This window comes from Parus major, chromosome 2 (assembly GCF_001522545.3).
Source record: "Parus major isolate Abel chromosome 2, Parus_major1.1, whole genome shotgun sequence".
Classification (NCBI taxonomy): Eukaryota; Metazoa; Chordata; class Aves; order Passeriformes; family Paridae; genus Parus; species Parus major.
The window spans coordinates 112,281,613-112,307,717 of NC_031769.1; the positions used below are offsets into that span (position 1 = coordinate 112,281,613).

Consider the following 26,105-nt stretch of genomic DNA (forward strand, 5'->3'; position numbering starts at 1 on the left):
TATCAGTGCCTTTACCTATAAAAGTTCTTTCAGATGGGATCATTATACAGGCCCATTTCTTCACTTTTTGCATTTAATAATGAGTCAGAGCACTATAAGACTATACTTAACAAAATTTCTGGATTTTGACAGCTTGGGTAGGGCTGAAAACATTAAAAATTGTAAAACTAGATGCTAAAATTATCCTGGTAATTTGGAGAAATAGCCTGATATCAGCAAGAAGAACTTCAATTAAGGAAAGCACAAACAATAAATGCACAAGTATAAATAAAAGAATAACTGAATTGGTGAATGCTGTTACAAAAGAGAAGGCAGTTAAGTCTTAAGGCAACAGCTGAATGTGAATTAAGCCATTTATTCAGCAGAATACTGTGAGTTATAAATATTTCAATTAGAACAGTTTGACTGGTTGCTGTTTCTTGGTGGGGAATTACTGCACCTCATCTGAGACATAACTGACTGCAGTTACATTCACAGTCCCCTACAGTGTAAAATAAAATACATTATCTTAATCTCTTTCTTTTTTCATCACATTCCTGATGATCTGAGTCATCAGAGCTGCTGTGGAAAAAAAAAAAAAAGCAAAAAAAAAGCAGAGGTCATCTTGGCAAGTATGGAGAAGAACATGTGTGACACCCAGGAGTTAATTATTTCACTATAAGAGACCTCAGGTGAGCACTGCATCTATGTTTACACACCACACTTGAAGAAAGAGATAACCTAAGGGTGGGGGCAGAGCTTTGAAAACATTATTTGTGAGTAGAGACTGAAGTTTCAATTTCTGCTTACAAATGATGGTGACCATTTGTTCTCTTTGGTCACAAGGCAAAATTATTTGTCTAAACTGATTTCCTCCCCAGCATAGCTAAAATACCATTAGTTCTTTCAATGCAAAGGGAATTGTTCTAGATTTAAAAAATAGCATTCACAATGTAAAAATATGGTGTGATCAATTAGTTTTTCAGAGATTGTCATGACATGCATTTTGATGTTTCGCTTTTTTAAAAAAACCGCAGGAAGTTCTTCAAATGTGTTAACAGGGTACAACAGTAGGGCTGCTCTCTTGTTTCCTGAATTGGATCTCAGCAGTGAGGGAATGGTGTGCTGTAGGCAAAATAACTCAACTAGGTACGACTAAATACCACAGGGAATTCCTATCTGGTGGCTCCTCAGGGCATCCCCCTCATCCAGCTGTATAGGAAAGGACTCTACTACCTCCCTTTTCACTTGCTCTTCTAAATTCTAGATAATAAACCCTCTAAATCCAGGTACTCAGCTCCCTCAGACTCTTTCCCATTTCACCATCAGTAACCTCACACACGCTTCTCCATCTTGAGGGCACCTGTACATGAGCAGGCACCTCCTCTTGGCAGTGGTAGGTAATATACTGTGTTGTTCATGAGATATGTAATTTTACAGAAATTACTTTATTAAATACCTTACGTAGTATCTCACAGGGAGCACCACATGCTGCTGAATATCTATAATCAGTTCCTACAATGTATGCTCTGTATGACTCCATTTTATAATTTGCATGATTATTTTTATATTAATATTTTCATTAACATGAGGAGTCGTGCATGCAGGGGCACATCTTATTCCTAGAGTGTACCTGACCTCACTAATCTCCATAATGTGTGGTAGGAAAGTTTAAGTCATCTACTGCATGGCTGTTTCTGCAAGTTTAAAGTGAAAATTTTTCTAAAGTAAAGATCAGACACTGAATTTATATATGATCTCAAAGAGCAAGTGGGAAATTGTCAGTAAAAAAGTGGTTTGAATCTTATATTTTTAATCATATAACATGACATTGTTTTAAGATTATCATCTGTGTCATGGAAGAGGATGACCAGAAAAGATCCCCAAGCTGGATATTGTATAATTAAGTAAAGTATAAAATCCCCCTAACACAGCAAGAGATTGCAATGAAGAGACCAGCCATAATGAAAGTCAGAGATTTGAGTAAAGGAAGAATAATACTCAGTTTACTCCTATTTAAGAGAAGTTATGATTTTTGGAAGCACATAGTGAGCAAAACTAAGTATCACAGGACTATATTTTTCTGCAGACATTACAGTGGAAAGAAATATGTATATATGTAAATAGAAATATTAAAAAAATATCACCTTTCATTTTTTTTTTCTCACTGCACCTTACCTGGAAAAATGAATGGATAAGTATTTTTCACAATTTAGTGCCTATTAAATAAAGTACTTGATACCTCTGTTTGCTGACAGTCTCCTGTAGAGAGCTCCTTATTAGCAAAGTTCTCTCTGTTGAACAGAGAAGGGCATGGTCTTAGAATTGTAGAAACATTTAGGTTGGAAAATACTTTATTTATTGAGTCCAGCTGCTAACCTGGCACTGCCAAGCCTACCACTAAACCATGTCCCTGAGTGCCACAACTGCACATCCTTTAAATGCCTCCAGGGGTAGTGAACCCCTGGACAGCCTGTTCCAAGTCTTGGCAATGCCTTCTGTGAAGAGATTTTTCTTAATATCCAATCTAAACTTCCCCTGGCATAACTTGAGGCCATCTCCTCTCATTCTATCACTTGTTACCTGGGAGAGGAGATTGAACCCCATGTCTCTACAATCTCTTTTCAGGTGGTTGTAGAGTGATAAGGACCCACCTGAGCCTCCTTTTCTCCAGATGAAACAACCCCAGTTCCCTCAGCTGATCCTCATGGAACTCCTGCTCTGGGCCCTGCACCAGCTCTGTTTCCCTTCCCTGGATATGTTCCAGCACCTCGATATCTTTGTAGTAGTGAGGGGCCTAAAACTGAGTGCAGCATTTGAGGTGTGGCCACAGCAGTGCTAAGTACAAGATCACTGCTGGAGAGGTTCTTTTTAGAGAGAAATAGTAATTGAATTGCAAAAAAATATATCATAGCCCTAGAGCTATTTTCCACTGCTGATAAAGTCTGCTCATTGTTGATGTTTCTCTTGACTCAATCCTCATGTATCTGAATTTTTCTACAGTCATGCCTTCTGAAGAGACTGAGAAGCAGAGATGACTTATGGTAAGTAATTTAATATCCATTAGAGCCAAAGACAATGGCCTTCTGTGATACACTCTACACATGATTCATAATTATTCCTGTAGTGAATGTCCAGGCAGCAATCAGTGGAAATGAAACGACTGTGTAGTATTTTGTGACATGAGAGATGGAACATGGAAAAGCTGGACTTGGACTGTGTAAACTCTTCCCAGTTCCTCCTGCTAATTTTATTGCCATGAACATGACTAATCCTAAAGGCACACACACACCTGATAACCTGCATGCACCTCAGACTAGGAAACAGGATCTCACTTAATTGGTGAGAAAGTAGAAGAAAATGTTGTTGGCTTGCCTCAAGATTTACTGGTTGTTTTCACAACTAAAAGCTTTGTAAGTGTTGACTTTAACCTTTTACAGGGCCAGGTTATCATGTTATGCCCCTAGTTGCCAAATTTATTTAAATATATTGCAGTAGGGAGAAAATCTCTAAATCAAACATGGTAGTTTAATCATATTAGGATAAAAACCCCAATATAAACAAGTCTCTAACACAGCCAGTCATGATTAAGCATTTAAGTCTTCAGGTAATGTAAATAAGGAGTACATTTTCTTTAGATTAATCCAAACACTTTAAACTGGATTAAATTAGTTGTTTTTATCATAAATGCATTTGCAAAAAAAGGTGATAATATTATGTAAAGTTTTATTTAATGCTAATTTCTTTAGTTGTAAATTTGACTTTATAATACTTGACTGGTTCTTTAATTTGTAAAACAAAGCTATATTCTGATTTATTTTTATTGTTTTATTCTTTCTTTAGAAACAGCATTAAGGTATTTTCTGGAAATTAATTTTAAAATATTTTCATAATTAATGAATAACAGTTCTTGATTCTTTCTATTAAAAAGATTCACTGAAAACCAACATTTGGGGTAAAGATTATTAATAACAAACCTGAAAATGAATTTCCTATTAATTTTAAAATACTCTAACATGCCTTTATGTCATATATGTGTGGAAATGGTTTTGTTTGATTTGTGTTTCTCAAAAACTGAACACTTGGACTCTTGAAAATAAGACATTAAATTGATAGGCTAACATCTGCTAGTCAGTTTTGAAAGCTTTGGTCTGTGTGTAACTGTTCTCTCATACACATCACTGCAGTATCTTGACATTTATAATGCTTCTGGAAGTGTAATGCCGAATTTAACAAAATCAGTGTTGTATTGTTTGAAATACAGTAAATGTAAATGCTTGTCTTGTAGTGTACCTTCATTTATTTTCTTTTACTGTACAGCCAACTTTCTGTAATGTTTTTCACATGGACAGTGGCCACCTATGGTGGCTGTTTATCCTGAAGTGGATGCACATGGGTAGGCAGCCTCCCTCTGTAATCCAAACAGAAATTTTCATTTAAACAAACCCAAGTCTGCTGATCCTATCTCAGCAGGTGTAAATTAAGAAACTTGTGAAACTGATGATAGCTTAGGGGCCTGCAAACTCCAGAGCTAAAATACTTGGTAAGATTGCATTAGGGACAACTCTAATTAACAAAGTACATGCTAAACCAAAATAAAGGTAAATTTGCCAAAATTGCTGGCAAATCATATTTAACTGGCGTAAAAACATGTTTTAAGATAACGTAAAATGGCATGCCCTGAATTCAACAAATAGAAAAATCTGTAGTCACTGTAGAAGCTTTGAATTAGAAGAACCTTTTAATTAGTAGAACTGTTATTTCTACCTTAAGAAAGAGATGAAAAATTTTGTGCAGAAAATGAGTATAGAGCCACTGGGAGGAGAGAGAATCAAGAAGCCTATTAGTTTGGCATTTATGGATCAAGTATCATGGTTCTCAAGTTTATAAAACTTGTCTTCCATTTGTCTGACATCCTATTCTTGTATTTAAAGACCTCTCAAGTTAAAATCAGAAGTGTTGAAAAACTATTAGGAAGATACGCTTTTGAAAGTTCCAGCATTTGTTGATAGATGCACAAATTATTTCATTTGGTGTCACTTGTAGAAGTCCAACTTAGAAAGAATACATCTACAAACAGAATATACTTCTGTGAGAAACTGTTAACAAGTGGGATAGTGTAGAAAAATGCAGTGGGGAAAACCATTTCTTTTCTTTCATTCTTGATATCTCTGTGCATGCAGGTTTTGTCAGATTTTGGGACTGAGGGCTATAAACCATAAAATGCTGAAGTCAGTCTAGCTATGTTTATCTCACGTGTCTGGGAAGACAGAGAAATTGTAAGGAACAGAAAGTCAGGAATTTTCTCCAAATGTACATCCTATCTTTTGTTTCTATGCGTTGTCTGCAGTGTGTATCCTTTTTAGTAAAATAGTTTATACATGGTAGATAATAAATGGAAACAATGTAATACAGATGAATAGTTATTTTGTGTCATGGCAATTATTTTTATTAACAGTTACTTCCATCCCATTTGCAGACATACACATAAACACAGACATTTCTGTATTCTTTCTATGTTTTGCAAGCCCATTCCCCAAATACTAGATTGATGTCTGCCTTTAACATGAAAACAGTAACTTTTCTGTTCCAAAGTTTTGTTACAAGTTACAAAAGTAACTTGTTACTTTTGTTCAATATTGGATTTTTTTTCAGTGGGTTAATTACTCTGCCTTGTATCTTTAGCAATATCTCTGCATTTGATTTCAGGACATTTGTTGAACAAGTTTGTATCTGTTGCTTTTCTGCAATTGACGACCTTCAGGAGGAACTTTTCTGCAGACTTTCTAGCTGGGGTCTGCAAAGTCAAATTGGACTTGCTATCTGATGCCTTCAAAGTCAGATTGTGTGCCCAAATAAAAACCCTCAACATAATGGAAGGCTGATGTGATAGAGATGTGAAAGCTAAAGTGCTGTTGCAGTGTATTTGATGGTTTGTGGGAAACCCCACCTTCTCTTTGAGCTGGTGTTTGATGCCATGGGTGATGTAGATTTGCGAGTGTTGAGCTGATATACATGTAGCATTTTAAGTCCAAAGTAGAATTTGCTACTGCTCTACATATGTTTTCTTGGGAGCAAGAATATTTTTGCTGCATAATTTGGGTGATACTTACATTGCACCTGGGGTCAAAGTAGAAATCCTGTTTCCTGATTACTGCCTAAATGCACCAGCTCATGGAGCTAAGTGCAATCTTGGCACAGTAGCTCTATGTGCTTCAATGTAACCCATTTCTCTCTGCTGCTGTCCTCCATGCATGGTCAGTTCTACAGAACTAGCTCCTGCTTCTCCAACTTGTCTTGTCTGCACAAGGACAAACCATGCTTTGTCTGCAGAATCTCTTGGTCTTAGCAGGATGTAAGAGCTGTGGAAAAACATGTGTGGCCCTCCTGGAGACTGCTGATGTGCTTCGGAAAGGGAGGAGTTTCAAAAACCTTCAGTTTGTGGCTGCTTTGGTGACAACATGGCCAGGCTGTGTGCTTACACTGGTTTAGATGGCAAGTACAAAACTAGTAGTTTTTAGTGATTGAAAAGTGGTACTGAATAGAACAATAATTTAATTCAGTTACATTATTAATAATAATAGAATGAGGAGGGATTGGCATCACTTGCTGATGAGGTAAATATGTTTTTTTGAAAGCATGTTGCAAACATAGAAACACAAGTATGTGTTTGCAGGGCTGAGGGGAAGCCTGAACAAACCCAGATTCTTCATTTCCTGGCATAACTTCTTGGGAAAAGATCTGTGGGAAACAGGGTATTTGCTATCCATCTTAACCCAGGTGGAAGAATTTTCTGCAAGGAAGTTCTTCTGCTCAATGTTTGCCTACTCTGTTACAAAGCTGAGGTTTTTTTTAGTGTTAATAAACATGGAACAGTGATAAAACTGATTCCTTCTAATATGACTAAACACAAAATGCCAAAAAAGTTTAGATTTCAGGCTGCTGCTGGGCCACCTGTCTTGGTTTCCTAACCTTCTGGCCTCTGTCTGCCCTTTAGATGACAGATTAGCTGTGAACATCCTCTATTAAAGGAAATAGTGTTCTATAAAATTCACACCAGGGTTTCCAATTTAGTATCAGAGTCAGGACATCCTAAAATAAAATTTGTTTCAAAAATAGTTTGGAGGGGGGATGTCAGGGTTAAAAGCAAACAATCTACTGATGTCAGTTAATTCTGTGAGAAAAACATGCATGGAAAAGGGGTTTAGAGTCCTGTTCAGGTGCAGTAGTTTTTTTGCTGATGGGGAGTAAAGCAAAGCAAAACAATAATAGCATGTTCTGTGAATCAAGTGTGATAAAGAAGAGTTCCTATAGAGCAAAACAGGAAGTTTAAAAAAGGCCAAACAATTGATCTTTGAGGACAGGAATGATATTTTAATTTTAACCTTTTTTTTTTTTTTTTGTTTTGGCTTTAATTTAGAATTTACAAAGTGATGCAAATCATTGCCAGTAAATACCATTTTAGTGTATTCAATGCACACATATTCATACATGAAGAGATATGATAATATTTTTAATATTTAATTTTCTCTCTGCAAATGAAATATTGAGAGTTTTATATAACTAAGGTGTGTAAATCAGGATATTTATTTGCTTAAACTACCCTTTACCTTCCCAGTACATTTCCTTTCCCCCAAGTCATACTGCAGAACTTGTAAGCTTTTCCAAGAATTTTATTTTAAAGACATTTTTACCTTCCATTGTTAAGATTTGTCCCTTGGAAATATTATTTTCCAGATCTCATCTATAGTTGAGGGTTGTTTTTTTGGAAGTCTATGCAAAAACAATCATCTTACACTGTTAGTAGTCTTTGGTCAAAAATTGAACTGCACCTTGACATAAAGCTTATCTAGGCATTTGCATCTTGAAGACATTTATTTTTACAATATTATTACCTTGTGTCTATTTTAATAAAATAAGATAACCTTATGTAATTCATAATTAGATCTAATACAATCTGATAGTTTATGTGTCATTTAAAAACTGTCCTGCAGTGAAAATTAAGGTAATTTACAATTGAATAATTCATGATACAATATATTATGAAAATGCATCAATTAAAACACCCCAATATATTAATAATCTGTGAGTCTTAGGTATTTATTCTTCAATATTAGGAAAAAAATGGTTTAACCAACAGGTAAGTACTGTCATTGTTAATATTTATCTTCTGAATATTTTGCTTCAGCTTTCAGCCTTTGGGTCTTACTGCATCTTTGTTATTAGCTTGAAAAATGTTGTAGTGCCACTGTTCTCCATCCAGGTTCTTAAAGAAAATGATCAAATCATTGCTTCAACTTTTCTCTGTTAAGCTGAAAATATCAAGTCTCTGAATCCTGCACCATCAAAGCTCTAAATCATCCCTGTACACATTTTTGATGTAATTGTAGTTGATCTTTTAAAGAAGATTTTCTTTTTAACGTATTAGCTTGAAAACAGGTTATGCTTAAAAAAAAAAAAAATACAACAAAAGGAATATGCAGCATTGCCAAACACAGAGTTAGAGGAACTATTGTGCTCTTGTTTTCTGCTCCTGTTTAGTAGTCTTCATTTTAAGCATCTCAGAATCACAGTAGCCCCTCTGGGCACAAAATTCACTAGAAATCCACGTTGATTTGACAACTCTTTTCGGTGCTTCTGATCACCAGAGCAGAAGTCATTGTCTTTGTTCCTATGCATGACTTTAATTTGCTTATCTTAAAAGGAGTTGGGGTTGCTTGTGTCCATGTTGCCATGTGATCTTGATTGCTCTGTATCAGTGGACTCTGCCCTTTCTGTTAGTTGCCTTTTTACCAGTCTTAACATCTTCTCTAGTGACTTTTATTTCTTCCAGAGGCATTAGGTTGGAGGTGATAATCACTGATCCTACAGACTCCCATGAAAAACACCGTTTATGTCCTGATGCCTTGTGGTTATGCTAGTCCAGGGCTCAGCACACCCTGCATGCCACATGCCACACATGCACACATGCCAGTGCTTTTGGATGGGAGTGATGCAGCCAGCCTGGCTTTGGCTGCCATCACAGTAAGAGTGGTGAAAGCACGGCTGGAGCAAGTATCAAACTGCCTCAATCTGGGGATCTGAACACGCTGCACTGACCCTGTTTGTTACTATCATCTGGACTTGTAATGACATCAAAAAAGCTATCAAACCAGTTCCCATGATCTAACGTAAACACACATAAATTTGTATGTAATCGCTGTTCTTAGCCTTCTTATTCACTTAGTACTGCTGCTGGCTCTGTTTTATTTTATCCAGAATTTTTTAAAAGTTGAAAATATAACATTGAAAATATATCAGTAATATTTGCTATTAAAGACACAGACTGACATTCTTTAAGTCTGAGTATTTTGTGGCATCCTCTGGCCTGAAAATTGTGAAGTATTCCTCTGCCACTTGCTTTTCCAACTCATGGTTCCAACCTGATTGAACAAATAATATCCAAATTTAAAGCTTTATATAGAAACCTCCTTAAATATTTCTGAAAAATTTAGAATTTCATCAGCCTTATGGATGACTACATCTAATTTACAATGCATGAAACAGGCTAGTGAGCTATTCATTGTATATTTCTTCTGTGCCAAATTATCACAGAAAATTTATTATAACACCATTGCATTGTCTTTATTCTTAGTTTAGTTAAAAATGATTGTCTTTTCTCATCACATTTCTTTTATGATTCTTTTGTGCTTTTTATGATTTTTTATGGTTGTAATTAGTTTTATTCTGTGTAAAATTATTTGCTTTTGAAATTATTTTTCTCTCAGATTGTGGGTTCTTGAGGAAGTGTCACATTTACATATCACTATGCTTTAAAAAATAATTTCTTGCAAATATTATCACTAAACTATGTTTAACTTTGTGACATTGACCCTTAAACGTGGCTGATACAGATATGAATCTCTATATGCTTTTGTTTGCACATGTGTACAGATGGATGGGGAGGGCTCTTTTGTGGTGTCTTTGGCAACATAAATTATGAGGTCTCTTCTTCTGCACCTTTTGTTTGGTCTTTAACTTCTGAAGATAAATTTTGAAACACTGAGACCTGTTCATGCTTGTGACCATTAAGGGCAGTGTAATGAGTTTAATTTTCTATGCAAAAAAAAAAAAGAAAAAAAAGGTAGAACTCTTGTTACCAAGATCTTCAAATGATAAAGCTCATTTTATTGGCTCAGCTTTCATTATTGGTAATGTCTGCTAATCCCATTTAAGATTTTGGAATGATCCCACAAGGCTCTGTAACCAGTCTTTTCCTGACTTTGGTTGTAATTTTACAGCTGTCCCTCCTCTTGATGAAGTGTGCCTTTTAGAGGAGAGCGGATAACACCAAAGGAGACCTGCAGCCTCTCCTTTTGCATCCTTGATTGGCTCAAGGTTTAGGCAATACCTCAGGGAAAAATGCTGCTAGGGGTCTCAAAACAAGTTACATAATAAAAAAAGTAGTTCAGCTTTGAAAGCTCTGGGTGAACTTTAGTTAAGGCCATGTTCAGTTTTTTTGAATGAGTAGATAACACCCTGTAGTTTGATACAGAGCTGCATGCTGCTGAAAGCTTTTTCCATGTCTGATTGAGATGCAGGTTGTGCAGGAAGCATCATCTCCCCCTTCCCCACCCTGGGGCACAGCACCATGGCTCCTCTCCCTGGGAGCGCAGGGAACACGGATCCTGGAGTGAAAAGCCTAAACGCTTTGTCTGGCAGCCTGTCTGAATCCGCTCCAGGGCATGGGAATCTGGCAATTGCCCAGCTGGTTTAGCATCACAGAATACATGATGCTCTGATTTAGCCAGCCACCTGAGGGAGGCAAAAAACACAAAGAGGGAAATTTCTCTACTTGCTTGATTAGGGCACCTACCAACCCAGAACAGCCCAAAAGGCAGATCTGTAATATTTCCATTTCAAGTAATGCTGGTCCTTTGTAAAAGCACAAATTAAATTACGAGACCTTGTAGAAACAGTTTGTAAAAAGAGGAGCACTGGGAAAGTAGAACAACTCCTCCTTGGCCACAGATGCTTGACCTCTGTATCCCCTTATTCAGATGGCTGCATTTTCACCTTTATTTACTTACTTTAACTAACTTACTTTATTTACTTACTTTTAACTATAAATTTACTGCTACTTACTGCACTTAGACAAGAACAAGGGCACCCTGATGATGCTTTTTTGTGTGGTGGGGTTTTTTTGTGGTTGGTTTTTTTGTTTTGTTTTTTTTTTCCTCTTCTGTCATTGTGTTGCTCTCAGATATTTGTTGCATCTGTTTCCTGTTAAGGAAGCTTAGTGCTGCCTTTTGTCCAGCAGGTGGAAGACTTGCTGCAGTGTGTATAGCTCAGCAACCAGGCTATATATAAACATTTTAAAGAGGATACAGGAGTTTTAAGCCATTGGGGCAAGGAGATGCTATTGAATAGACAGTTTTCAGTTATTTTTTTTTTTTTTAATCTCTGTGTAAGTCAAGGAGATATAATGGTAGAGTTAAAAGAAAGGCAATCTCTGCACCAAAAGTTGTAAACCTAAATTCAGTAGCTGAATCCAGGAGATGCCACTAGGGTAAATCCCGGGACTATAAATAGCTGTGCAGGGCCTGCTGGGTTTTGTTCTATATTTGTAGTGTCATCACAGCTGTAGAATGTAACTCTTCTTGAATTCATGGAATACACTTCCCCAAAGCACGTGCAGTTGGCAGATTTAGAAAGACTTTCCTGATGTTCAGTGGGACAGTACTATTCTTATTTATCATATTTTCTGATCAAGGAAAATACATTTGAAAACATTGGAGATATCTCTGTCCAGGGAATGTAGGGGAGGCCACAGGACTCACTGTGACTGATGTGCAACTGAGCAGAGAATGTACTGCTTCTGAACCTGTGAATATTATCCAACCTGTTGTGTTGTGTTGATCTGTTGATCAACAATCAATCTTTGTTGATTCTAGAAATGCTCTAGAATGTGCCTAGAGGTATCTGATAAAGGCAGAAAGAGATGTTTAAAGTTGCTTTTAAGAAGAAATTAGCTGTGTGAAGAAATTTGTATAAAGTATCTAAGGGTTACTTTAAATAATATGCAATATACATTGTATGTATTAAGGTGAAGGAATTTATAAAGAGATGAAATAAGTTCTGTAGTGATGTTTTTGGCTATGAAACTGTTAAACATCTTTACGTGATTGGTATGAACTAAAGGAAAAATTGAAAAGTTATGTTTTATAGATGAGGCAAGGTCTTGGTGTTGTGCAGAAAGCTGGAATGTGAACCAAGAGCTAATGGATTTAACAGAACTAATAATATAGATATACTTTTGGGTGCCTGAAATATGCTAAAAGTTGTGATCTTGGGTTTCAGATCTCAGTGTTTTTCAGTATTTCAATATATATGACTCAGTGACTTAGAATTAAGAGTTAGAGACAGCAGCATTGTTTTCATCTGGCAGAGTGGATTATTTGGGGAATGAGGATGGTTGTGCTGATTTCAAGTGGATGAACAAAAGCTACAGAAGAACAGGATTTGGAGTAACAATGACATGTTGAGTGTTTTGAGAGGCCCTTTTAGACAAAGGGGGAGACAAAGATGATGTCTTCTGTTATACTGATGAGTTTGGCAGAAATTGTAGGAATCTGGCAAAGGGTAGGGTGTGAAATTCAGTCATTGCTCAAGGAAATTTATATAGTTGTTTGCCAAACCTCACTGTTTTTATCAAAGTTATGCAGCCCTTACTCCTAAGGAAATTCAGATGGAAGATGAATGTCATGAATGTCACCCTACTGAATGTCATGGCTGCAAGATTGGCTTTTTATTTCTTTTTATTTTGTTTTCTTTTTTTTTTTTTTTTTTTTTTTTGTGTTGTACAAAGTGTGATCTAACTCTTCAGTGTTTTTTTTTTTTACCATTTTTATGCTATTGTCTGCTCACCAAAAATTTAATATTTTGGTCATTTAGAATCTGGTGTCCTGGGGTTGCAAAAATGCTGAAACTGTGTAATAGGAAAAGAAGCATGTTGGGACTAGACTACTAGAGAGATACTTCTAACACTTATTACAATTCATTATGTAAATGCTGTGATAGATACATAATATTCTTTCTTCAGGTGAATTATTGTCTATTTTAAGCTCGTATTTTAAGCTTGTTTTACTTGAAAAGCTAGTTCTTGGTTAGTCTCTGTTGACAATATGATGATATTCTATAGCTGAGCAAGACGTGCCTGGTCAGCCCCTCTGCTACTTGGGTCTCACAGCTGTGAGACTGAGAACACAAGAAGGCAGAAGGAGAATGGCTCACAAGGGATTAGGACAGTGCCTGTGCTAGTTTTGTTGCTAAGAACAAGAATTTAAGGCCTAGTGAAAGGCATTAGTTGATGAAACTTTCTGCTTGCTGCATCTTATTAAAGCAATTTAAGTGTGTGTTACATGATTTATAATGTTTGTATACAGAGTGCAACCTAATTGCAGATAATTGTAGTGAAGTGATAGGTATGCTTTTCTTTCAATAACAAATATTGTGAAACTCTTAGCCATTTCATTTAACTTATCACAGATGAATTTATCTGTAAGGTGAGCAATGCTGTTCAGGCAAACGCTAAAACCTTTCTGGTATTTGTTTGTGGAAGTTCTGTGGACTTAGCTACAGCTGTGAAAGATGATTTGTATTTTAAAAAAAATATTTTTCTTCAGTGATAGTGAGCTGGGATCCCAGCACTGCCCTTTCTTAGATGAATAAACCTAGTCTTGTTCCAGGAAATCACTTGGTAAGATTCTAGAGTCAGAACATATTTTTTTCCTTTGCTTGCCTTGGCACAAAGCTTTAGGGATGTGTGATTGATAGCTGTGATACACATTTCAGCAAAGGAAGAAGAAGAAAGCATTCAGATCAGCATTTATGTCCAGCTACATATTTTCTCTGAAGCAAAGAATAATTTATGAAGTAGAAGCACTTATCCTGACAACAGGGATGTCCTCTCTTAAGACACTGGTAATACAGTAAACTCTTTCCCCCAATAATTAAGTCAAATGCTTCCTCTGTGCCTGCTCTATGCTCCTGCCACTGGTTAGATTGAAGAGTGTCATCAACAGAGGAATTCTGTGTTGTTTTAAGCACTGTGTTTCATTGTGGCGCCAAGTCAAGTATCCTGATGGAGTTTAGAGTCTTCCAGACTATTTGACCTGTTTTAAAAATTGATGTGAGAGGACACAAAAGCCCTAACTTAGGGAGCAGCAGAGTGTTTGACAGCAGGTTCATGTGAGTTCAGTATTTTGCATTCTCTCTTAGTTGTTCTTCAACTACTCCTGTACATTCTGCTGCTTATATCATCAGTATATCCTTAATAAGGAGAAAGAAAAGGAGTATTTGGGATTCATTGTTTCACTGTGTGTTGCTTATTGTTGTTTTGCTGCTGGACAGATGCCTGTAACTGGAAGTTTGTATGGCATCTTATTGATCCTACTACTTACTCAAAAAAGAAGGTGATATGTAAGATCTTTATTACGAAGAGCACAGAAATGCAGCCTATTGTAGGGGCAATGCTAATATTAATTTTAAAGCTTTTATAAATCTATATTTAACTTTTTAGTGCCACAGGCTTTGTTCTAGAGATGTATAAAACATGTCTGGTTTTATGCAACTTGAAATCATGAATCTAAGAATTTTTGGTTTGTGTGTAATTCTCTTTTAGAAACAGATTTTATTCCCTGTTCTAGAAGTTTGTACCGTATGGGCCTGTCTTAATTTTTGTCTTCTTTATACTTTCATTGTGGTGTAGCAGAACCTTCAGAGCATAATCAACACATTTATTTTTGGTTGAGTACTTTTACAGGACTGTAGAAACAGTCTGTCCTGTATAGCTGCCTACACTAGTGAGTGAGCCAGAAAACCTTCTAATAAACAAAAAAAACTCCCAAAAACCAACAACTGCACAGTTTAACAGGGTGTATGTTAAGATTAACCATAATTGTAATCAAATAGCCTTGCTTCTCATGTTCCTCTGCCTTCATCTTTCTCACATTTGAAATATTTGTAGTAGATTTGAGATGTAGTGTCTGACAGGCAATAGTGTCACTGTGCTTGAGTACTTCTGTGTTGTCTTTCACAGGAATTGCACAACTGAGGCTATTCTGCCATTCACTGATTTTATGTAGCAGAACAGTGCCGTAGCTATCTCAGCAGATTGAACAGATTATCCAATTATGAATGTCAGGGTGTGAGACAGGCAGGTGGCTTTCTGAGGCCCTGACCTCTGGGGCTGCACAGTGTCCCCAGGCAGCCCCTGGCACCTCCCAGGGGATGGAGACCAGCCCTGCTGCAGCCTGACTGGGACAGGGTCTGACCTCCCCAGGAGCTGACATGGGGTTCTGAGACCTGGGCAGAGCGTGGGTCCTGGATGATGCTGGTCAGGGCCAGGGAACCCTCTTAGTGCCATCAAAGCTCCAGCATTGAATGGCTTGGCACTACTTGATTCTTGATATTTTTTGAGTTTCATTTCAGTAGAGACCCTGTTAAAAAGATGTGGGGAAAATTCAAAACCATCTGGCAGTTTTGGAATATGGAAAAACACAGAGCAGTTCACTGCATTTTTGCTAAAAACACAAGTTTTTTCTGGAGGAAAACAGCTGCTGTATGAGACTTGCATCCCAATTGTAAGAGATAATTTGGAAGGTGTTAAAAGTGCCACTGAATTTTTTTAATCTTCTGCCATTTCATAGTTCACTCCTGCAAGCAGGTATGACTTCATACACTATTTACTAAAATTCAGGGTATAAACAGGATGTTTTCTACATCAATTGCTAAGTGGGAAATGCTTGGGGGATAAAGTCTAGCAGGGGGATGAGAAACTTCATTTATGTATATCCTCAAATTTTTAACAGTTAAACTGGTGCAACTGTGCTTGAAAATCTTCTCTTCAGTTGAAATTAATGAATACAAATCTAGTGTTTTTTTCTAATATCAGTTGACTCTAATTTGAGTCAGCAGGCATTAATACTTTAAGAATACCTTTTATAAGGCATAGATAGAAATTCACAGAAAGGAAGCTGAAAGGATAGCTTTGTTAATTTGGTTTATTGAAACAGGAATGTTCTCTACATTAATGGAATTTCAGTGGAAGTCTGACAAAAAAGTATTTGTGTCATTTGTCCATTTATTCTTGGTTCAGATTTTGAACTCAGTTCTTTGTGCCAACAGAGTACTTGGGGTTTATGCCCTCTCTAATTAAGTGAATTTTACACTGAACAGCTCTTGTTTCTTCTGTGGCTAAGTAGGAGTTGTCTCTTGGCAGAGTATATTGATTTGGTGCATCAGTACACTGTCAAATAACTCCTCTTTTACCTTAACACCAAATTGTATATTTTCATTCTGTCTTTATTTTACTTTCATTCCTGTTTTTTCCCCTTCACATTCTGTTGACATTTACCTCTTTGCATCAACAGAGAAGGTAATGGGAAGGAGTAATTTGTTTTCTGACAGTATAGAACATTTCATTCCTTTTTTTTCCTTTCAGTTATTTATGTTCTATTTCTAATTTGTTTTCTTATGACTTCCTGTATGGATTACTTTAAGATGTGCTTGCTACATGGTAAGTCCATGGAGGGAGGCTACAAGGGACATTTCTAGAAACAAAGCATGCCACCAGACTGTGCTATTTGGCACAGGTGCCATTACAGGGATTGCTGCTTCTTGGAGTTTTTATTGAAAACAGGCTTTGATGGGGTGGTTGCTATAGGTTCTGGACACAGATTTTCCCTTGGTAATACACAAGGAGATAGAACTTTCCAGACTTCATGTTTGTTAGGTCACAGATATTATTACGCTGTAGGTCAGTCTGTCAACAGATGGAGCAGGACCTTAAGGGGTTCTGCAGTTTCCTGACTGCAGATGGAGGATCACTCCTGGCAGAGTTTGTCTAGCTTGCAGCTAGAGTACTATGTCCATTTTTAGGAGCCCAGCAGAACAAAGACAACAATTAACTGGGGTGTGTTCACAAAGGGCCACTGAGGCACCTGGGGAGCCTGTTTCGTGTGACTTCCTTGGGACAGGCTGTTTAAGGAGGAGAGGTCTCAGTACTGATTTTCCTGTAGCACAAGAGAAATGCACAGCCCTATGACAGAGCAGAGAGGCTTGTTTCCTTGGGCAACAAAATGAACCATAAGATTCTGCCCTTAGTGTAGCTGTGGGACTCAAGTATATGAAACTGCACTTTAAATTGAGGGTAGAACTTGTCTCAGTGCACATTGCACTCCTTCCCTCACCCACTGGTGACCTCTCTGCAGGACCATTTCTGTTGTAGGACTCAGACCACGAGGAGATTTTTGCATTTATGATATATTTATAGCTGTTGTAAAAAATGAGCCCTGATGTCGTGGGGGATGAAAAGCTCTCTTTCACCTCCGGGTGGCACTGCTTAAAAACACTTCTGTTTGCTTTAAAGATCTCTGTAGAAACTGTCCATGGCACGTTTCACAACTGCAGTAGTTGGCATCATCATGCACAACAGATAAACTGGTGAGGCAAGCTTCTGATCACAAACCACAGAGGGATCTCAAGGGTTTTGTCACTTTGTGCCCATTTTCCATACACCACAATTTCACATTGCTGTTTTTCTGAAGACATTTTATGAGTATTCTGATTGTTTTTCTGTATGTTACTTGATAAAGATATTACTACAGTTTTTACATGCCCTATTTATATAAAGTTATGCATACCTGCTGATAAATTATCAAGGGGGAATAAAACCAGGTAATACCCTTCTGATCATCTACCTGTACAGGACAGATACTGTGATTTATGCTCTTACTTATAACAAACATTATACCCAATAGCAGGGAAGGAGTTCTGTCTCCAAGCTTCTTAGAAGTCATAATTCAGTATCTGAAAAAAAAAAAATCTATAAAAAATATATAATAAATAAATTGATAATTTTTTTAAATAAAAAATTATATTAAAAGAAAAAATTCTGATTCTCATTTTACTTGTATCTGGCTTGCAAGTTGTTGGGGCACTGCTGTGTTAGTCTCTTCAGAACTGCCCATGTGACTACAAGAAGTGGAGATGAAGTTATTCTCAATGAAAGCTGGAAATATCACTTTTTCTGCTATTTTAAGGATGATAACACAGACTATGAAAACCCCAAGCAAACTGAGACTACTGGTTGTGTTTCCTAGCCACAAGGTTGCTAGGACATTGTCACCTTTTACACCTTGGCTTCCGTAATCCCAACTCAACAGCAGATCCTCTCTTTAAATGAGAGAAAATTTAGGGCAGATGCAGAGCTATGGTGTTCCCTAGATTCTGCAGTCATTTACTTAGGCAGGGGAGAGGCTACTTTATTTCTGCATTTAAAAGAGTCTGTTACTGATCTATTAATGAAATGTGGAGGTAGGATATGGGAAGAGGTCTGAAGAAGATCAAATGCACAGTGGGGGAAGGAGGAATTTTTGCTTCACTCAAAAATAAAATTTTACGAGATGAGTATTTATTTTAATAGTAGATCACTGTAAATTTTGTAACTCTTACAAAAATTAATGTAGATTTAATTTACTTTATACGTCTCTGAATTTTTCATTTTCTTCTGGTGCTGGAAAAAAATCTGCAAAGAATACTGAAAAGAGAAGGAAAAAAATACCTCAGGACTTGGCCAGGATATATGCTTTGGTATCTTATTCTTCAAAGCCAGTTTCTATTTCAGACAAGAAGTGTTCATCTACACACTGAAATATGAATATGTTGTGTGGTGTATTTTAGGCATTATATTATGCCCAGGAACGGCCTGTTCCTCCACTTGCATGTAACTGCAACAACTTAAATGAAACAATATTCTAAACTAGAGTGATTCTCTGTAATATTCTCAGTAATACATTATCATACCTGTCATGTAATACCAAATGAGTAATATAGCCCATTGTTACATAATTTCATAATTTGCATAGATTGTTAGGCCTGAGTGTAGGATTTAAAACTGCTCCTAAACTCTCCTAAATTTCACTTGGATTTCCACTGTTTCTGAGCCTTCAGCAAATCCTGTACTCTTGAAACAGCAAAGTCCTTTACCTGATGTCTTACTTTAGCAAATAAATCTGTCCCACTGTGGTCAGAGGCATATGGCATTTCTCTTAGTCACTGTACCCTCAAATAATTTGTACCTCTGATGCCTTAATCTTTGCCTTTTCCCACATTTCATACATCTAATACAGTTTTGCATGTAAATGTTATAAAGGTTCATTAACTAATGTTTGTGCAATGTTTCACGTGATACCCATAAGGTATCATATGACTTTTGGAGGTGTAGAATAAGATCTTGAGTAAACAATGTTTTCAAAAGCTTAAATAACAATTTTCTCTATAGTGTTGAACTATATTGCAAAAGAGAACATTTGTACAAGGCAAAGTGTACAAAAGACACGGGTTTCAGGCTATCATTTGTGCAGCATTCAAAGATTACCAACTGAAACTCTGACCAGGGAATAATCAGGCTGTTGCTTAAGTATTCAAGATGTGTTTGCTGTTGCTATAGGTGATATAGAAAATGATACTGAACTAACATCAACATTTGTTTTCAGGTAGGGCAATAGCATTTGGAACACACTGTGGCTGGAGTATGTGTGAGCAGAAAGAAGCAGTATCCATCACTTAAACACTGTCTATCTGACTTGGTTTATCTCTCACCTGTTATAACACTTCAAGGATCGTGGTTGCTATCAAATTGCTTTCCAGAGCACCAGGTAATACCTCTTTCACCTGTTTCCCAATTATTATTCTATAGCATGATAATATATCAGGATGAATTTATATTCTGGTTACACTGCAGCGTATTATATTTTTGGTTGTTTGGATTTTGGTATTTTTTAAGAGATTGTGCCAAAATATTTGATTCTAACATTTTGATGAATGTTAATTTTTTTTAATGCATACATGGTTCTACCTGATATTTTCTCTGTCAGCCTAGGAAAGATGTACCAATACTTTTAAATTTGACTGGGAAAGTTAATCACATTACTTTATGTATTCTTACTCTTTAATTCTATATCCACAGGATCAGAGGCCAAGCAACTTTCTTTCAGCCACAGCCTCTTTTTTCGTCAGAAAGTGACTATTTCTATTTAACTGTTTAACCTTAGGTGCCTATATTTGAAATATTTTGTGTGATTATGAATACACCTTCAAAATAGATCAGACTAAGAGATGCCACTTTAAAAATTATAGGTTAGCACATGCTGCTAAAGCATGAGAAAGAACAGCTCATACTATGTTTTGTAATTGCATTTTTTCCTATTCTAACTGTATTTTTAGTGAAGATGCAATACTTTACTTTGTTGAAAACTATTTTTTCAGAGGTTTTACCAATTTCACCCCTTGAACATCTCAAATGAAATTAAGAGTTTAATTTGCAGAAACTTTGATTTAAAATGTAACTTAAATTTAACTTAAAATTAAAAAGCCTCCTATAAATGATGTTGGGATATAGACAAACTGAAACAATTGGCTTCCTAGGTTAGGTGTTAAATTTTCTCCCACATTTTACTTAGCTCATGAAAAAGATAGTGTCTTATGCTCAGGGTGCCAGCAGTGATCCTGAGCACAGTAATTGCCTATTTTGTTCTCTCTTTTTTTTTCTTTTTGTCACATAGTGTTATTGCCTCTTGGCTGAATATGGGATTTACATTACCAAGGAATAGTAGCTATCTGTCAGTGCTGTTATATAGTGTTGTAAATTCAAGTTCATGGATTTTTCCAGCCTGGCAAAATATACTAAGTGTTCCATCCAAAATCCATGAGAATGACATTGCTAAGTGGCCAGATACATGTTAAAAATACTGCTTTCAACATTAGAGAAAAACAGACAATACGGCCTCTTCTTTCTCTCTAAATTAAAAAAAAACTGCCTGAAAGATCTGCAGCAAAGTGCTCCATCTTTGTGTGTCCCAAAATCTTATTCTGGGAGATTGCATCTATGGCTGTGTACCTCCTTTAAGAATAGGATGACAAAACACACAAGCTCTGTGTGTGATTATTGGAGGAAAAACTCTGAAAAACCTCCTGAGAGGCCAGGTATTTGCATTAGAAGCTTCTGTATTCAGACATCATGATATGCTTGCTGTATTGGTTGGGCTTTACCATGAATTTCCAGTGATCTGCTTGAAGTGTTCTATTTTGAAATGAGAAGAAAGTTATATTCCTTCCATTGGAGTATGATTGTTTTTTCTTTAATTGTACAAATCTTGTTTTACCAGCCTTTAAGTTTTCACCCAGCACATGCTAATGTAGACCACTCTTGTCTACACAGGAAAAGCATAATGATTTTGATGAAATGATGAACAGTATAAACAGTAACATGCAACTGCAGTTGTAGAGCAAAGCCTACCTACCAGTGTGAAATCAGGGTTTCGCTGTGCTAGGTATTGTATAAACAACTTGTTGAACATGATTTCTGTCTCAGTACTCAAAGGCTAAATACAGAGAGGCAAAGAGTGATGAAGGGGTAGAAGCTTTTTACCTGGCATACCCTTTAGATCTGATTTTTTAGTCTAAGTGACATGGTTTAGAAACATTGAACCACAAAGAACTGTAAGGATTAAGGTTGTAAAGCAGAGATCTAAAAAGATAATGTAATCATTCTAGATGGAAGGGGTTAGGTGGAACCTTTTCAGTCAGGTACTTTATTTTTGTTTTGTAGTGCATGAAGCCAATGTACTCAAAATCAATGAGGTATCAATTTATGGCTAACACATACAGTGGTTTCAGAAGATAAAAGATAATGTTTGATTGAAGGAGTTGCTCTGTGTAAAGAAATCAATGTGTCAATTTTAATAGTATTAAATTTTTGCAAAAAATTTCTTGGATACAAGCCTTCAAAGTGCCAGGCTGGGAAAATGGTGCCTTTCCTTACAGCTGGACTTGCATCTTGGTGTAGAGAGATGTATTTTGTTATCCCCATTGACAAAGAACAAAGATGAAAGAATATGCTTGGATGATGCTATCATTGATCTCACTTTTGGACTCAGTAAATTAAAATGGGAACCAGTGAATGAATGATCTTAGCTTTTTATACTGCTTTAGGATGATAGAGACCTGACTTGAGTTTCTTTGAAAGTCAAACTCAAAGTCTGTGTTTAAAAAATATGAAAATATTTGTGCCAAGTAGGACAAGAAACAAGAAGAAAAGAAAAATAATCACTCCAGAATAAGCAGCAGTAAATGCATTTTACTGAGACTGGGATGCTATGGACCTGCCATTTTGCAGAATTGAATTTAGCAGCATGATTTTATTTTGATTTTGCTCCAGCTATGCCATGCAGAGATAGTTTTGAGATGTATGTCAGTGCCAAATCTGAGTATACAAACACAGCAAGTTTGTCTTTGCCTTTCTAGACAAACAATTCTGGAGACTCAGAATTCTCCTGTGGGGTTCCTAGATGCAGATACAGTGGCTAGGTGAATTTAAGTGTTGTTGATATGCTTAAAAGGAAAATATGTTCTACTTCTTTTGATTGTGCTTAGGGGTGATTGCTAATATTAAGGGGAATGACATAGCCATACTCCTGTTTATAATGGTGAGGCTATCTTAGCTAACCTAATGTTTACAAAAAAACACACTCTCAGATATTATTATCTTCTTTCCTATGATATAAGCAATTTTGTTTACACATCAGAAAGGGAATGGCTTGTTTGTCCAGTTATAACCCTTTAAAAAATGCCATAAGGAGCCATTTCCTTGCTGAAGAAATTTACTCTTTGTGCCATGGCAACAACATGCTTTCAGTTTCTTGGAATGTGTTCTACTGCCTTGGTATCTGTTGTGTCAGCACCACCTGGAAAACAAACAGCATCCTTGGAGACTGTAAACTAAACACAGGAACACCACAGAGTCTGTGTGATTGCATTTTGTGTTCTGATATGTGATAAAGATCACCCGGGAATGGCTTGTCAAGTCATACTTGTACGGTATTCAGTGATACAAGTTGCTACCCATGAGATTTGACCCAAATGATAGCACAGAAAAGTGTTTGCTGCTGTGCAAGGAACAGATTATGTTTTAACAATAGAAATATGACTGAAAGTAGATGATAGAAAAACTGTAAGACAGCTCTGGTTTGCTTGTTTTCCTTAAGCTTTCTTTATGAAATACTTCAAATTAATAAATAATTGTAAAAATTAATTTTCTTTCTATCTAATATGCACATGTTGTGTGGACATTTCAGATAATCCAGAACAAGGCAAAATTTGAGAATAACTACCTGCTCATGGTTTAAAAACAGTAAAAGAGAACTTTTTTTCCCAAGAAACTGAAAGTGTGCACTGGAACATTATTGTAGACACATTAGAGCATAATTTTTAAAAACGTTTTAATCCTCATAATTCCTTTTCAGTGTCTGTCTTGCTCTGCTGGCCATAATCCTTCATATTTCATGAAAACCTCTCCATTCAGTGGCTTATTTCAGGAATTCTTTTCTGGTCCATTCAATCTCTCCCTGATCTTACTGGTGGGAGAGTGAGCAAGCTTGGCTGGTGGCTGAGATTAAACCATGACAGTGATACCTTCTTCACTGTACTGGAATCTGGTCTGTTCAGACCTTAAATAACATAATCTGTGCTGGTTAGATTGAGTAAAAGGAATAGCCAAAAGCAATGAACAAGAAAAGTAAAATAAAATAATTTTTAACAGGAATGATACTGAGAATTAATTACTGTTTCTTGCAAATAGGCCAACGTAGTTTTCAGGCAGTGAATTTGAAAGGAAAAGGTTGAAAGTGGGACTTTTTTCCCCACAGAACTTGATATTGTGAAAATCTTTGTCATATGTCTCATGGATGCTCAAAAGTAAAAATAAAGGAAGGAATGAGGAAAAACTAATGGAGAATATATTCATCAACAACTGTTGAACACTGTGATCTGTAAGCAACCTCTTAGGATGCCTCTGATAATTTGGAATTTGGCAAGTTAGATGGGCCAGAGAAAGTATCTGTGAGAGATGCTGTATTTATGCTCTTTATCCCTAAGATTCTGCTGGTCAGAGATTCTTGCTAAGCTGCTTTTTGGTCTGGCTTAGCCCCAAAGGTCTTAAGATTCATTTCTTCACAAAGATGAAAACCTTGCTTTTGCCATCCTGGCATAGGAGGACAGCAGCCTGTAAACTGGGTATTGTTGCTGTGAAGGTCCATATAAGTCATGGTATTTTATTGCAGTGACTTAAAGCTAACACTCTTTCCTCCACCCCCAGGTTTTGTTGTTGACTGATGACCCAACAGAACTGTTTTATTCTACCACATACCCACATGTCTGCTGCTGAAGGATTTCTGAAGACTTCATGTCACAGTAGAGCTGTCTAATAGATACCTTCTACCACACATTTTTAGGGTGAACTCTTTGAAACATAGCACATTAGCAGCAACCTTCAGAGGAACATTCCTTTGAAGCAGCACGTTCCCCATAATTTCTGTTCTGTTCATGCCTTCTCTGCCCCTTAGCCACAGCACATTCTGCTGTATCTCATGCCAACATTGCTCATTCTGATATATTCCTTTAGTAGATTGGAGGTAATTCAGTTCTGGGCCTTAGCTTTTTAAATGTCACAAAGGTGTCATGAATTTGTTCTGTGCCTCAAAAAGAGCACAGTCATCAGGAAAAAAAAAAAAATAGGAAACAATCAAACTGAGAAGACCAAAGACAATGCAACAACACAAGAAAATATGTCCTAAAATGTCTGTATCTACTACCTGCATTTTCCAACAGCACATCTGTGATACAGATCTTTTTCCCAGTGGTTTACATTTGCCAAGCAGTAAAAGTGTACTTTTTCCAACTGTTTGAATATGCAGGCCCACTCATCTTAAAAATAATTCAGCTTTGAGTTTGTCTTTTTTGTTCCTGTGACAGCTCTGTTACAAAGCAGTGCTCTTCTCAATGTGAGGGTGCTTTGGTCCCCTTCTAAGTATCTACTGTGCATCTTCTGATAGTCTCTTCAGTCAGCAGAGGTCCTATTGTTAAGTAGGGAGCTAGGTCCCCAAATTCAGATGGTGCATTCTGACAAATTCAGACCATAATTTTGTTTTGTTCTAGGAGGAGAGACACTGTAATATGTTCAATGTTATATTTGCGCTTCATTGCAAATATATTTTGACCTTGGTTCTTTGCAGAAAGTTGCTGAGGCCTTTATTCTAACAATGTACTTCACTGTTAGAATCAGGTACCTAATTTTCCTTTAAATCTCAAAATTTACAGGAAGAAAAGGTCAAAGAGCTGAGAACTCCAACTCCACAATTAAAAAAGCTTTAAAAATTTATTGTATTTTCTCATTGTCATCAGCCTAAATTGCAATTATTTTCTAAAGAACAGTTTTATCAGCATCTTAGAATCCCCCAAAGAGAGGATTCTCTAGTGCATTGTAATATTTTAGATAAAAGCATTTTATAATTTTTGCATTGTTTAAGATACTGTACTTTTAGAACATCACTGCATGTGCTATTTTAGTAAATAGAATATACTCTCTACTAACTGTGTCATTTTCTTCTACTTAACAACTACACTTGTACAGTTTAAGAAACTTGCTTAATTAGTTTGTTACACATAATTAGTCAGATCAGGAATGTAGCTATTTCTTATTAGTTTTGTGTTTCTCCACAATATTAATATTAATTAATATTAATAATGGTCATTTATCATTTACATAATCTTGGTTTTGAATTTTGAAAATGTTTGTGAATTTCTATTTCGACATGTTTATGAAAATAGTTAGGGCAGATGTAGTGTAGAGCTTCATTTATTGAAAAAAATTACTTTTGAAATTTTTCTACAATTAGAAAGCATTCAAACCTTGTTATGGGTAAACAGAAAAAGACATGTTTTATTGGAAGCCTGAATGGAGCAACATCTAGAAAAGTTTGAGCAGGAGACAAGGAATGTTGATGAAAGCTGCCACACTAGACAGCTCATGCTAAGTTTGGTAGTAGTTGAAGGTACTAAACATTGTGCATGATCTGCCTGACTTAACCTTAGGCTTTGATCTTGTTAATCACTTAGGAGTTTTCCTCTCTTTAATTTTGACTTCTGGTAGGCCAGGCTACAAACATAAACTCACCAAATAAATACTTTAATCCACTGGGTCTTCCTGTCAGATCAGTGGGTAAGGCATTATAATAGGAGCTGAACCA

The 26,105-nt window shown here is 36.5% G+C and overlaps 1 long non-coding RNA gene across 1 annotated transcript; it reads left to right on the forward strand.

Moving 5' to 3' along the window:
- The first annotated feature begins 2,798 nt into the window (after positions 1-2,798).
- On the forward strand, positions 2,799-24,794 carry LOC117245498. The gene is made up of 3 exons (XR_004500224.1): positions 2,799-3,023; positions 19,518-19,679; positions 24,176-24,794. It is a non-coding gene; the product is annotated as an uncharacterized LOC117245498 (long non-coding RNA).
- The last annotated feature ends 1,311 nt before the right edge of the window (positions 24,795-26,105 follow it).